This window comes from Rhamphochromis longiceps, linkage group LG23 (assembly GCF_057381845.1).
Source record: "Rhamphochromis longiceps isolate RC_006_pf linkage group LG23, R_longiceps_female_GT1.1, whole genome shotgun sequence".
Classification (NCBI taxonomy): domain Eukaryota; kingdom Metazoa; phylum Chordata; class Actinopteri; order Cichliformes; family Cichlidae; genus Rhamphochromis; species Rhamphochromis longiceps.
In genome coordinates, this window is record NC_140578.1 from 41486330 (window position 1) to 41502872 (window position 16543).

Here is a 16543-nt window from a genome sequence, read left to right on the forward strand (position 1 = left end):
TACATTCTTATATAGTTCTATATTGTGTATTTTGTTGTACAGTTATTTTATTTTCAACTTTAATTTATATATTTTATCTTATTCTTTCCCAGTTAAATTTACCCTTCATTCTAATTTGTGTTGTACAGTTATTTCCTTTTTAACCTTAATTTATATTTTATTCCTTGCTAGTAAAATTTACCCTTTTTAATTTTTCATATTTATTTCCCTTTTTAATTTTTCATATTTATTTCCTATCTTATTCATAGCCTTTTCCTTTTTTTGTTTTCTTTAGGTCACGAGCAGTTGTCCAAGCATTTCACTGCATATCGTACTGTGTATGACTGTGTACGTGACAAATAAAATTTGAATTTGATTTGAATTTGATTTGAGCATCGCCAGAGCTACAACATGACTACCAGCAGGACACTGGTGTGAATGTCTCTGACCAAACAATCAGAAACACTTTATGAGGGTGGTCTGAGAGCCCGGTGTCTTCTAGTGGGCCCTGTGCTCACTGGCTGGCATTGGCATTTGGCATCAAATACCAGAATTGGCACGTCACATTCTGGCACCCTGTGTTTTTCACAGATGAGAGCAGGTTCACCCTTAGCACATGTGACATAAAGAATAATTTGCTGCCTGTAACATCAGTGAGCATGACTAGTTTGGTGGTGATGATCTGGGGAAGCACATCCATAGAGTGATGGACAGACCTCTATAGCCTAGGCAATAGCACCATGGCTGCCATCAAACATCAGGATGAAATCTTTGGACAGTTGTCACACGCAACGCTGGTGCAGTGGGTCCTGGGTTCCTTCTGGTATACAGCAATGCCTGGACACATGTTGTGGTATGTGGACAGTTCATGGAGGGTGAAAAAACTGATACCACTTACTGGCCACCACGCTCACCTGACCTAAATCCAACAGAACACTTCTGGGACATTACGTTTTCATTCATCTGATGCCACAAGGTTGCACCTCAGCCTGTCCAGGATCTCAGTGATGCCCAGCTCCAGATCTGGGGGCAGATCCTCCGGGACACCATCCATCATCTCATTAGGAACACCATTTGGACTAGCCAGCCACATCATTTTAAGTCTTTGAATTCAGCCCTCTGTAGGTTGATTATTTTCATTTCATTTATGTTTCAGCATGATATTTTTTCCCATTGAGATCTGAGTATTCCATTCATTTTTTTTTTTACATTGTATTCCTTGCTGTCCTTAGATAGCAGCATCAGATCAGAAAACACTTTACGGTAACAAACATTTTGTCGTGTCATTTGGAGGCGTTTTTTTCGTTGTTGTTTTATTAAAATTGGTACAGGCAGTAACAGCTATCGCAGCAAAAAACGTGATTGAGCGGAGATCTTGGAAGTGCAGTGCATAAGCACCTCACCACAAATAACCCACGATCTTGAAGATTAGCGGTTTCATCTGCCTGCGTGTCTTTAATCTCAGTGTCGTGTTAAACCGGGATGCCAAACCTGGCAGACGGCTCCTCTGATGGATTTCAGACATCACAGCAGTGGAGACAAGGTGGCTTCCTGGACACATTTCTGCAGCTGCCTGCACGCTTCATTATGCGGCTTATTCTCCTCATATTGCCCTCGGTTAACATGCTGATGCAACAGTCAGCAAGCTCACTCTTTCACTCCTCTTCCCTCCTCTCTCTACTCTGTCCTTTCTTCTTTCTCAGTGACCTCCTTCCATGTTGCCTCCTTTCTTTCATCTCTCCTTCCTCCTTTTTACATTCTCACCATTTGTTATTTCTTTTCCTTACTCCAAATTTTTGTTATTTTTTCACCATTAAAAATCATGGCGTTTCTACAACTATTCAGTAGCTCTATATTTTTTCATCTTTCCATCTTTTTGCTCTCGTCTGCTTTCCTTTCTTGTCTGTTATCCATGTGTAACTTCATTTTCTTATCACATTGCCCCTCCCTCTTTATTTCCTGTCTTTAACGTCTTCCCTTCTTTAAAAAAAGTTTTTCTAGTCTTTTAAATTTGTTTATTTTATCACAGTCCTTCCTTCCTTCTCTTCTCCGTATTCTTCCTTTAATTCTTCCCCTCATTTCTGACTCTCTCTCTCTTTTCCTTCATACTTTTTTTTCCTGTTGGAATGTGTGATGAGCCTCCAGCTAATCCCATCCCTAAAGCACCTTAGCAACGCTCGCTAAGGGAATTTGAAGGGAGCTACACAAAAAAAAAAAAAAAAAAAAATCACATATATACACACAGACATGCACAAAGCCCAGTGAGCAGCCCCCTATTGGCAGCAAGTGGATCCGGGGATGCACTAATACATCTTCAAATGTGCTTTTTAAAGCGTTTGGAAAAGCTCTGTCGTTAGGCGATAACTCCCCACCGGTTAAAGGATGGATGCTCCCGTTGTGTTTCAGCACTGCTTTTCCCTCCCTCTGTTTTTTCTCATCCTTCCACATCCCTCACCATCACCCCCCCTCCCCCAATTCTTCTTCTCATCTCCACCGACCAAGTTGTCTACTTTAAAGACAAAAAAAAAACAAGAAAAAGTTTGTGTCTAAACAAGAGCCACGTTGTCTAAAGTTTCTTCATGAGGATGTTTGACACGACTGTAGAGTCGGCGGGCCGTTCGATGTCTTGCTTTTGTTCTTCCTATTAGTTTATTCTTGCGTTTTAAATATTCAAAAGATGTACCAGCTGTCATAAGGTGCAGGTTAAATGATTACGTGAAACTGGTCGCCGGTAATGACAAACCCACAAAAAACCAACTCCCCTCAGCTCTGTGGAGCAGCAGTTGGTTTATTCATCTGCAATCAGCAGACGTGGAGTCACAGTCAACATTTCTAAGCATTTAGAAGCTAAAGTGCCAAATGAATGAATAATAGATTAGCCTGAAATATCACTTTAACTCCATCAGCTTTCACTGTTGTGTGCACAACTTGTTCTACCGGCCCTGTGTTGCTTCGAAATATTTATTCCACGAAAACGGTGTGATATAATGAGGTTATGCAAGAAGCTTCCTGCGCCTTCCCTTTATGTACAAGGTGTTCTTTGGTGTCGGCGCCCTGACACACCAGATGTGGCAATAACAGAATCAGTCACAAGTTTAACAGCTTCCCAATTTTTTGCGTGTTGGTTAGATTTAAGAGTTTGGTCTGGGGTAAAGTGCACAACATGAAGAATGCTGCAGTGTTCACATACTTTGTGTGTATCCACAAAGTTTAGATCAAGGTTGAATAATCCCTCATCAGCACTGCAGTATTTTCTTGCCGGTTTTTGTATTTTGCTCATTCACATCTTAATAAACATGATTTATTTTTACTGATCAGACATGATATAAATAGGGAGTAGGTTAAGATATTTTTAAAATCAACATAGAACTTTTCTCCATTGTTATCACGGTTTGTTTCGAGTCTGCCAATTTACATCATGTCAGCTCTATAAATATTCTGAAGGTGCTGTTTTCCAAGATGGACTTGGACAGTAGATGTACAGGTATAATTTCTGTTTACTGTACTGTGCAAAACTCTTGAGCTGTTGAACTCTTTCGTGTGATTTCTTCAGGAATAGTTCTCCAGGTTTGTTGAAGGACATTCAAAGCTCTGCTTTGGATGTTTCTGCCTTTTGTTCTGTTCTTTCTCAACATGATCCCACACTGCTTCAATAATGTTGAGGTCCAGCTCTGGGGAGGCCAATCCATGACTGATAGTGCTCCACTGTGTATTTTTCTATCCAGATTTTACTGCACTGGCAGTGTGTTTGGGATCATTGTCATGCTGAATGAAAATGAAACTGTTGTCAGTCAGCTGCTTCCCACATGGTATTGCATGATGGATTCCTTTACTTTTGACAAGCTCCCCGACACCACTGGCTGAAATTCTGCCCCATACTGTAAGAGAGCCTCCACATTTTACAGAGGCCTGCAGACACTCTCTCCTGACATCCTTTGCACATATCGATAATTGATTTGATTTAATTTGATTTGAATCAGAAACTTCACATTTGGATGAATCTTTCCGGTTGCCACTAATTTTCAGTCCAGCACTTGTGTAACTTGGCATTCCTCAGCCTTTTCTGCCTGTTTCTCCTTTCTGATCTGGAGGGCCAACAAAGTTCCTTGTGATACAAAATAAAGTGGCTTCTTTGCTTTCAGTTTTCTGTTATTTGTACACACATCACTGGTTCATTCTTTACCTTAGGTGCCTTTTTTATACCTAACATAGGTCAGTGTTAAATGGCTTAACAAACAAAAACATTCCTCTGAAAATGATCAGATACAAGGACTGGACTTGCAATCCTTGCACCTCTCTGCATTGAAGCATACTTGTTATTAATCTCTGGCTCTCTTCCACAGCTTGTCTTTTGTCCTGCCTTCCTTCTCTCATCCCCAGCTGGTCGCGGCAGATGGCCGCCCCTCCCTGAGCCTGGTTCTGCCAGAGGTTTCTTCCTGTTAAAAGTGTGTTTTTCCTTCCCACTGTCGCCAAAGTGCTTGCTCATAGGGGGTCATATGATTGTTGGGTTTTTCTCTGTATATTATTTGTATTCATACTGTGCATACTTCCCAGACTTACCTCAGTTCATAGGTCAGTTCAAGTGTACACGTCATAAAGAAACATCATGTATAGTAGAAACTGAGGAATCAGCTTTTCTTGTTTAGCACAGGGCTGGACAGAGGTAGGCACTGCGCTATAAATATGGTTTTACCTTCTAAATTCAGTGTATTTTCATGTACATTCAAACCTGAAGCAAAGAAGCCAGGTTAAACTGAAAATATGCTATGTTCAAATTTGGTCTAATCACAGTAAACAGATTAAGCTATATAGGTGATACGATTAGAGTGTGTGTGTGTGTTTGCACACGCTCGGATTCTGAGGCTATAATGAGAATCTGTAAATACCCTCAAACTGAATCCCTCTCCATGTTTAATCTGAGTCCATAACTACTGGCTGCCAACACAGATCATCCATGCACTCACACAAACATACATATAAACACACACCTACACACACACACACACATGCACGCTTACAATCGCAGCAAAGACAACAATATCAATATTCAATATGCAACATCCACAAATGACACAAACAGGAAAACCATGTATAGATGACACCACATATTCTGACAGATTATTCTCTCACTCACACACACACACACACACACACACACACACACACACACACACACACACACACACACACACACACACACACACACACTAGAAGGCCTACATAAGTGGATCAGGGAGGTGGGTGTGTGTAGGAAACTTCAGCCAGGCTATCGCTAACAAGCATGCTCCCCTCTCTTTCCCTGTCTCTCTCTCACTCTTTATACAGCAAATCCCTCCACTCCACGCCAGAGATTAGCATATTGTTTTGCCCTAATGCACACACACACACACACACACACACACACACACACACACACACACACACACACACACACACACATGCACGCACTCTCTGCTACTGATTATGAACATGTAGCGTTGCATTGCCCCAGATGCATGGACACTGGAGGGAAATGTTCACTCACATTATCACGAATTAAAAGTTAGAATTAAAAAAGTCGTTCCTCAACCATAACAGAAGGGGACCGTAACATTTTTCCCCTCTTTGGAGACTTTTTAGTAAGCGACATCACACACTGCTGGGTAGATAAACAGTAGGGTGTTTTTTACTTAATCTTTCTGAGCAGAGACACTCTCTAATGGCACTAAGAACTGCAAAGTAAACAGCTTTAATAAAACAGCTAATATTAAAAACAAACAAACAAAAAATGCATTATATCCTTTAATTTGGCAATAATGATCATTTTACAGTTTGGGTCTTATTTTGATTGTGTTAGTAAGCATCCCTGTCACCTATAATAAGGTTGTAATTACAAAGTTGAAGTTGCAGATACGTGAGAAACATGTGAAATATTACTGTGTAGATTTCATTCACCTGTGAGTTTGACCTTCAGAGTAATTGGTTTTGATGACCCAGGCTCCACTGTTTCTTTAGACTTCTTTCATCCCTGTTGTGTTAACATAACTGTTGGTCTGAACTATGAGCTGAGCTGTAATAAACTGGAACATTGTTTAAAGTGACCGTGAATCAGATGTTAGCGTTAGTTGAGATTGGAAATGCGACAAACTGCAAACTAATGGTAAAGTGCGTCTTCTCATCATTAGCCAGGTTGGCTACTTAATATATAGGTTCACGGGCTGGTGTCTTCCAAAATATTTCACAGAACAAGCCTTTATTCTGTCTGATGGCCACCAGATGGTGATAGCTGTGGTTGTAAAAGTACTTCCGGTCCTATGGAAGTCTACAGGAAAACAGCTTTGTGACTGGATAAACACTTTCCTGCTGAGTTTAAGGACTCAGTCACTCGCTTTAGATCATATTGAATTAAATAAGTTTATTTTGTAAATGTTCGTGATACCACGTTGGAAAATGGAGCACTTTCTGTCAGAGGTGGGACCAAGTCATTGTTTTGCAAGTCTCAAGTAAGTCTCAAGTCTTTATCCTCAAGTCTCAAGTCAAGTCTCAAGTAATGTCAGGCAAGTCAGAGTCGAGTCTCAAGTCACTGGTGTAAAAGTCCGAGTCAAGTCACAAGTCTGAAATTTTGAATTTCAAGTCCTTTCGAGTCTTTAAAAAAAAAACGAAAAAAAGCATGTTGCAGTTATGCTAAATGTAAATATTAGACCATGTAATTTTTAAATCTGTGTTTTTCTCAACACATGACAAAATAGTGAACTTAGAAAATATACACAAATTGTGAAATTGCACCTCTTTAAAATGCAGCTCAATTAAACCTAGCTCCAAGAATAATTTTCACCGACAGTTCTGAGATAAGCTGCATGTTATTCTTGGATGCGGTTGTAGGACTGGCTTTAAAATCGCATGACAAAAATATCATACACATTAAAAAAAACTGTATCACCAACGTAGCCTGGAAAACATTTGCTAGTTAGATGAAGTCAGCTATCTCATCGTAGCATATTTATAATTATAGCTTCTTGGAGTGAGTGGCTGTAGCTCGGGTGGCAGAGCAGGTCAGCCACTAATCAGAAGGTCGGTGGTTCGATCCCAGGCTGCATCCTGGCTGCATGCCAAATATCCTTGGGCAAGATACTAACCCCGTGTTTGCCTACTGGTGGTGGTCAGAGGGCCCGGTGGCGCCTGTGTCCGGCAGCCTCGCCTCTGTCAGTGCGCCCCAGGGCAGCTGTGGCTACAATGTAGCTTGCTATCGCCAGTGTGTGAATGACTGAATGTAGTGTAAAGCGCTTTGGGGTCCTATGGACTAGAAAAGCGCTATACAAATGCAGGCCATTTATACACTCATGAAGTTTAGTAACTTCAGGTCACTGCAACAAGCCCAGGTACAGTTTACTGACGGATGGGTACAGGACCTTGAAATGCACCGTGTAGAAAGTAAAGACCATCGTACGTATCATAAGTTTACCAGTCTCACAAATCGTCATCATAAATATACATTCCTTAACCGTTTATTAATAGGACCTTTGAGCTCAACGGTAATTAATTAGCAGTGGAAATAATTTCTGGTACGCCTTACAGAAATGTAGCAGTGACAATAATACTGTATGCTGTAATCGTACTGGACAATTAGTGATACAAAACAACTGTTTTATCCTGTGAATAAAAGTATATGTTTTTGTCAATGTACCATAATAACAGAAGCGAAACGCAATATTGTGTCAGGACAATTCACTATTTATGCACAATAAACAAAGGAGCATAGCGCGACAATTTCTGTTCAGCGCCAGACTTGCTTGTAACCTATATCACCAATTATGTTATGAAAATGACGCATTAACTACAACAGCAGACTGACCTTTGTGGGAATGCTTGGAGCAGACTAACCTGTGAGCTGGAGTGTTCTGGGACGTTATATTTGGTCTTTGAATGGCTGCAATCCAGTCGCCTCTTTGTTACTTCGGAAACATGGCTCGAACAATTTCTCTTCAACGACGTAATCCGATAACAACTGATCTCTTTACTCGTCGGCTTCCCGTGGCTGTCATGCGACCGGCTATTGCAGTTAATAATACAACAGCTTCTTGACATTTTTGTGTTTCTTTTTATCGCTGTGTAACTGATTTTAATTGAAAGCCTGCGTGCGCTAGTACCGCTTGCCACGAGTTCCCAGAATCCTTTGCGGTTCTACCCGTGAATGATGTCACATTTTCAATCTCTATATAATATGCATGTTAAATTTTATATTTGGGGTAAAATATCAAGTCTTTTCAAGTAAACCGGTTCAAGTCCAATTCAAGTCCCAGGTCATTGGTGTAAAAGTCCAAGTCAAGTCACAAGTCTTAGAACATTTTTTCAAGTCAAGTCTAAAGTCATAAAATTAATGACTCGAGTCTGACTCGAGTCCAAGTCATGTGACTCAAGTCCACACCTCTGCTTTCTGTGGAATAAAATCACACGCTCATTGGCTAACAAGCCATTCTTTTTTTCCCATCAACCTTTTTTTGAAAGATGGGGATGGTGGAAACTTATGTTGAGGCTTCAAAACAAGACTTCAAAAACCAATAGATGACATCATGGTAGCTAACGTGTTGTGTACTGTTTATCCCACAGTTGTGCCATTTCAACTGTATAAGAAAAACACAGTTGGCAATGAAAGTACTGTATTTGAGATGGATGAGTCATAATTGAGTTGCAAAAGTCAAAATGCAAATAATGCTATCGCTCTTTTCAGACCAAAGAAGGAAATCCTTCAAATTGAACAAAGCACCTGAAAGACTTGAGCTGTTCAAAGACAGTCAATGAGTCATAATTCAATATTCAACAACATCCAAAGTGTTATCCTTCTGAAATGCACGTAGCCATTATATTTGGGAGACCTTTGTTCCTCTGGTTAAATGCTTCCAGTGGGTAATCTTCTAACAATCTGTGTCCCATCACTAAAATAGAACGTTAACATTTTAAATAAATGGTCTGCTGTCAGCAGTGATATAAAAACACTTTTTCATAAGGAATTTCATAAGGAATTAGGATTACGTTTGAGTACATGGGACAATCAATTTTCAAAAATCGTGTCATTCTGCTGGTACTGATGACTAGATTTTTGAGATTGTGACATCCCTAATGTCACTACTGATCTAAAGTCCACTAAAAAGTCAAAGTCTTTAGGATGTTTCAGCTGTACACATGCTGAAAAAAAGATCAAATCATTCATAGCATGTGCAGAGTGGCAGCATTTAACTGAAGAACTAATGCAGTTTGGATGCAGTGAGTCTTGGTGCTCTGCCTCTTTTCCCTCTCGTTAGTGCGCACACACACACACACACACACACACACACACACACACACACACACACACACACACACACACACACACACACACACACACACACACTGCTCTGATAGACAGCCTAAGTAGTGTGACTAATGGCTCTCTGCCCTGTGTCTTACCTTGGCTACTGTGGGTCACCATGTTATAATGAGTGCATGAACTGCCTGTAGAGGCTGCACAATCACTTACACACATATGTACGCACACTCCTTCTATTCACAGTCCAGTTTGGGGAGGTGACTTATTTAGGCCTTTTTAGGGGAAAAAAGAGCATTGTGCTCTGGTGTGTTAGTCTATAAATCACACGTTTTATATTACTTTAAAGTGTTCACAACACTGATAAAATATGTGCATTTTGTTAATTTCAGGTAGATAATGGTTCCCGTTTTTTCCCCCAATAAGGTTGTGTTTGGCCATCCTCTGTACTGTTGTAGTTCCTGTAACTGCATCACCGTGCATTGTAACAGTTAGGGTTTCTAGCACAACTCCACTTACTTGGAAGGATATGTGACATTATGATTGATTTGTACATAACTGGGCATGAATAACTTATTATATTATATTATGCTACAGCATATTTCTAATTAGGTAGCTCACTCTTTTTCTCTTGATCATACTTTCTTTAACGATATAACACAAGATGTTTACAGACAGAATGACATGCACACAGTCAAATGCTACCCAAATCATAACCCCTCAGTGGACGAAACTAGAGCTGAATACACGACACATTCAGACATATGGTGACACTTGCCAAGTAATGTAAGATAATCATTACTAGCACGCAGTACTCTTGAGTCAGAACCACGCCCATCTTCAAAGTAACCTTCATTTTGATCCTTTACCTGTAAAGTTTTGCAGCTTCTTGCGTGGATACACCTGTCCATCAGCAGTGACTCTGTTGGTATTCTGTAAACCACTGTGTTTAATGAGAGATGTACGTGACAGCATGTCTTGTCTATAAAGGGATAGCTGTCATACAAGTTTACCAAAATAGTTTGCATTATGTTTGTAGGGTCTGTTGTTTGCAGACATGAGACTCAGTTATTTTATTCAATAAAAGGAAAGCTGGTAGTTAGGATAAAGCAAAAATTAGAGCTAAGCCTTGTCCAACATGGGTGGAACACAGTCAGCACTGAAGGCTCCTGCTTAGACAGTAAATAGTTTTTTTCATTTTTAAAGGTCTGACTCTTAAATACAAAAAAATAAAAATCCAGCCTGAATATGTTAAAAATGCAGAGTAATAAGATATAAACACACACACATGCACACAGAATTCTCCCCATGTCATACTACACCAGATAATTATGGAACCGCTGCTGATGAATGGCGCTAATTCACCAGTGTGTTTGGCACCCGGTTTGGTGGAAGTGAGGCGAGATTTGAACCAGATCTCACCTGCAATCTGCAAATGACAGAGTTCCCCTCTGCAGAGGTGAAAGGAAGAGAGAGTGTTTCATTGGCTTCTGGGCTGGCAGGAGACCTTTTAACTCCAGTGATTACCTGAGCCTGAGCTACAGTTGTAATCATGTTAGCGTTTTCCTGCTCTCTTCCATTCCTTCCTCTTCTCTCACCTGCGTTTTTCTTTCCGCACTAAAGTGCTTTAACCCTCCAGGAAAAGCACCTTGGTGTTTGAGGTAATTGGCTTGAAGAGACCTCACTTTTGCTCCTGCATTTATAATTGGTTAAAAGTAGATAGCCTGAAGCTTTTCTTTGCCTTCTTTCGACCAGTGTTTTGTTTTTCTCAAAGAACACTTGTTGCTTCATTTAAGGCCTTTAAACAGCCACTTGCAAACATTTTGCGTTGTTGTTCAGTGGCTCAAAATTGTGACATTTCCCTCGGAAGAAGACCACAACAGGTTTAAAACTGTGTGCAAGTAAATTGCCGGTGTTTTGAAACATAGACTAGGCCATCGCGGGACAGTAACAATCTTTATTTTGTTAGCAAACATGAGTCTGGTTTAGCAAACTTTAAAAGGACCAATAAAAAGAAATGTAGTAGTTGTGGTAAGCAATCTGACTACTGGCTCAATTCAGCACTGGACAGCTCACAGTTTAATGCATTTTACTGTATGTTCAATAAGGGCATCTAATAATGATTGATGATGTAATAAACAGTCTATTTCACTCCATCATTGCCCGATAGGTGAGAATTAGGAAGTGGAGACGACCAAAATATATCTACAATGATGGGATTTTTATAATATATTGTTACCAATACCAGTGTCTTTGAATAATCATCTACATAGTTACATACTCGAGCAGTTCTGGAGCAATTTCCCCATCAAAGTAATGAAAATATGAGAGAAAAGCATCCAGATTAAAATGCCCTCAGAAAGACATCTCTGCTGTAGAGAAAAACATCTAACTAATCCTGAACAGACAGACATTTATGGGATGTGTGTGTGTTTGTTTGACTCAAAAACCTGTGATCATGTGAATTATAAGTGTGTGTGTGTGTGTGTGTGTGTGTGTGTGTGTGTGTGTGTGTGTGTGTGTGTGTGTGTGTGTGTATATGTGTGTTATAGTGAAAAATATAGGTACAATATTTATCTCTGAGTGCATCACAGAGGAGAAGTATAAGAGAGCAGAGGATATAGCAGAGTAGAAAATGATATTTAGCTACAGCAAGAGCATATGGTTTTGGGTGGAAAACTCAAGACTTCATTAGTCATCTAATTACTCCATTATGAAGCAAGGTAAGACCCGCAGCGGAGAATTTTGCCATCATTAAGTACTTCATGGTTTCTGTTTTAAGAACAGCGTTTCAGGAAGCTGTGATTTAACCTTTTGGCTATGAGTGAAAGCTGGAAGAACTATTAAAACAAACAAAAAAAGACAAGAAGTATAAAAAGACAGGCAGTAAAGCCTTCCTAGTAAACCCGTAATATGCTGGAAAATGGCGCAGGCGGGTAAAACTTACAGGGGGAAAATCTACATTTAACACACACAGCCAGTGAGAAAGGGGAAAAAAACAAACACAGGATAATATGAAGTAAAATACCCTGAAATAAACCGCAGACTGTCTCCTTGCAGTTCCCAGTGGCCCTGTTACTTTATACTGAAGCGTCCAGGCGACGAGTGATGATTATAGGTCCCCAGGGAGATCTAGGGGGTACTCCCTAATTGATTGTCATGAAAGGCTCTAATTGAATTGAGAAGCGGTGGGGAACGAGACACCACACAGTCTGTTTGATGCCTGGTGACTTGTTTAAAATGCCTCCAGGCAGCTGCTCCACTATAAAGAGTGTAGGGAGATTTATAATGGAATTCTTTTTATTTTTCACATTAACTTTAACTGAGGTCATCTTCATATTAGCCAAAATGCTACTTTTACACCATAGATGCCAGGACTTGTGCTTTAAAATCTATTATTTGTGTCACTTGCTTTGCCCTCAGGTGTTTTTTCTTTTGTTTTTTTTAATGCAAAAACCTTACCGCAGACAGACACCTTCTTGTTTTGTGTCATATATATATATATATATATATATATATATATATATATATATATATATATATATATATATATATATATATATATTATTATTTTTTTTTTTTAATTAAAGTTTGCCTGTGAGACACTGGCTTTATATTGACCTTTACCTCGGACCATGTTTGCTTGGAATAAACAGAAGGGATGTAAAGAAAACAGCTCAATTCAATCATATCATGGAAATGGTCTGTGGGTGAATCTACAAACATTCAGACGCAACTAAATCAGGTTAATAAAAAGCTGATCAGTGTGTGTGTGAGAAGCCAGTTTTAATGCACATTTAAAAGCTTTAAACATCTTACATATATTCCAAATAACAGAAAAAAGGTAAGGGTGAGCAGTGGGAGAAATATTGAAATATCTAACTTTCCCAACCAGCTTAACATGGACATGCACTCTAAATTAGACAGCATGCAAGAATCTGGTGTTTTTTATGTGGAATTTAAGCTAATATGTTCAGTATTACTAAAATCACCACAGTCCAGTTCGTGCTCCATCCTTGGGTACAGTTAGATCCTCACATTGTGAATCAGTCTCAGAAAAACCAAAACAAGAGCAATTATCCAGAGCAGAGCATCAAATAATTTTTAAAAACAAATGTGAACATAGACAGAAAAACTGTTCATACTCATTGGGACTTTTGATTCTCGCCTCCAGGCTGACTGAATTTTGCCACAAAATGATCCTTTTTCTGTTCAGTTTCGATCTTAGATGTTACTGATCTTTTTATATCTCTTCCAAAGGAGTTAACTTTTTGGGGCATCTAATTTATCTTAAAAGTCTTTTTTCCAATTGAGAAAAAAAGATAACGCTGTGTTCATCCGTATTTTTTCCCCTCTTTTTTGAAAGATTTTGGAACGTCGACAGAAGCTGATAAAGAGAGCAAATGAGGCAGACTTTTTAGACGGCAGCAGAGACTGATGGAGAGAGTCAGACAGAGAGCAGTGAGACTCCCTCAGCACCAATAGGTCTGCTTTTGGAAAAGAGGAGGGGGAGGAAGGGGGGGGCGGGGGGTTGCTCGGATTAAGAGGCTGAAAAATGGTTAAAACGTGTCAACGTGTAATTGCACGATAAGGCCCCCTCGCGAGGAATCTGTTGGCCCCGTTGCTATTTTCTATGGCGTCCCCGGCTAATCTCCTCGCGCCACATTCAGTCTTGTGCAATCGGTCCCCCGTAATCTCCCATGACAGAACCGGGTCCAACGACAGAGGTGAGGGTTTTTATAGGAGGAGAGGGAGGGAAATATGCGGAGGCGTGATAAACTGACGCTGATTATCCACGTTCAGGACACCAGGAGCACATGGAATGGATTGGGGAAGGGGAGGGGAAGCGGGTGCACGGGGTTATGGAGTGGGACGTGCCAAAGCAGTGGTGTCCAAACATGTGCCAAGCTGAACATGAGGAGAGGAGGAAGACCTGCAGACACATGACTGTGGATGTGCGGATGCACAGGTCCAGCCCTCAGCCTCTCCTGATGATAGAAGCTGCTGCGTATAGCACAGTGTGGACCAGACCGAGCTGCACTTCTGACTGATGCATGCGCTGATTGATGTCTTTTTGCGTGGCGTATCTAGACAAGTGTCACTCGGGTATAATTTCATTTTACCTGGGTTTCGCGTCACATCAGGACCCGAGGATAAGCCTGATCATTTGAGTCCCACTTCTCTGATAATAGTAATTACTGACTCCCTTTCTCTTACACTTTGCGGAGGAAACGCTCCCATCATACCTCGAGGTTTAGCGAATCAATCAGAATAGCTGCGGCAGAATCCTCCACTTTCCCCTCTGCCATTTCCCTATCATCATATTAAGACATTTGCGATCAAAAAGTCCAATCAGAGCGGTATTCAGAGGCAATCATCTCACCTTTTATCACAATGAACAAATAATAATATCCTGCAGAAACAAGTTTTTGATGAGTGATAATTAAATAGTCAAATATCTCTTCACTTTTTTTTTGTTTAAATTATCTTTATTTTTTAATCCCCATTCTTCCACAGGAAGCCACGCTTTAGAAATGCGTCGAGGAGCTGAGAAGGAAGTGAAGTTAACTTCCTGCTCAAACTTGGCGTTTTTGCAAAGACTGCACGACGCTCTTTTTTTTAGTAGCGCTTCATTTCATGCAGCACGAAACCTGATTTGCAAGTCTTTTACAGCCTCAACATCTGGCCGATAATGTTGTAAACTCCATGAACAAGAACACGAATAATGGGGAATGGGGTTTATAAATGTAACAGGAAGTATTCTAAAGTAACGAAGAAAAAGTTCATCTGTACCTGACGTCAGTTGGGTTGTGTCAAAACTCAGAAAAATCTCTCTAATGTACATCATTGCATTTAGAAATGATTTTGTTCTTATAGATTCTAGTTTGCTGTTTTGTATTTTAGCTTCTATATTTACAGTATGTATTTAAAAAGAACTTACCTTACAGTGAGATACTTTGAGCTGTCCGTGTTAGAACACATGACCTTTAACCTCTGATCCTGGGCTCAGTCAGAATCTGGAGTCTTGCGTTTAGCCGTGGACGCTTGCATGGAGTTCCACAAAGTGTCACCTGTGTGATGTCCGAAGAGCATTTTTTATTCTGCTGTCTGTTTTTAACACGGTCTTAGTTTTAAACTTTTCCCAGCCTGCTTGGATCAGAGTCCATGTTGAAACATCCACTGACCTGTTAAAGCTTTCTGCTAACTAGTTCATTTTGTTTTTTCTTGTTTTAACCTTTTGTTGAAAATAATCCAAGTAGTGTCTTGTGAGCTCCTAAATGACCCCCTCTTTGATTGATGGGCTGTTTTCCCACGTTAAAAATAAATCCTGATGATAAAAGTCTGTCATAGTGTATCGAAATGTTAGCAGCTTTTTTAATATCAGAGAGCAAAGACAGAGCCAAACAAACCTGGCATTTTATGTAGGGAAAGAAAGAAATTATATAAGACCAACTGTGTGCATATTAAATACCTGCTGGAATCATCTTTACTAGATGTAACTCACATCCACGCTGCCCTCTCGCTTTTGAGTTCAGACCCGAGTGGGAATTAGTCTGATAAAACCACGGGTGTTGTTTGCCGGGCTTTTTGTTGGGGGTGACCTCCGGATTGCCCCGGCTTACACCAGGACTAATCCCCCATTCTCCTCCAACACAAAAACCTCCTCTCCTCTCCTCGCCTTCTCCCTTCCTACCTCCTCCTGCCCTCATTCATTGCTCGCTCCCAACCCGGGGGCCTCAACAGATTCAGCCATCAAATTTAAAAAAGGAAATAATGTAACAACCGTGACAATTGCACATACAGATGGAGGCATTTGATGCTGGAGGTCATGGGATGGGGTAAGATTTGAGGGCCGGCAGTAGAGTAAAAGCACCCAGGTGAAAGCGAGCGTTGAAGTGGGCCTGAGTGAGGGCACTGGGTGAATTGACTATCGGATACTTGCGTTATTGGATTTTCTTCAGATTGCTGAGGTCATGACCCTGCAGTAAATAAGACTGAAGAGGAAAACCAAAAACAAACAAACAATTAAAAATTATTATAATAATAATATTTTGTCTTGGCCTATAAGTACAATCATTAAAGAAGCCAGGTGCACATTATAAAGTAAGTTTTAAATGATCAAGTAGGATCGGGTAGGTCAAACTGATGATGGAGACAAAAATGTCCTCTCATCCTAAAGAAGGGTATATTTTAGCCATGACTTCCACAAACGCACACACTGAGGCTATTTTATGAGTAATTTTTTCAAATACATATCCTACGTGGACTAGTAAGGCGCTATAT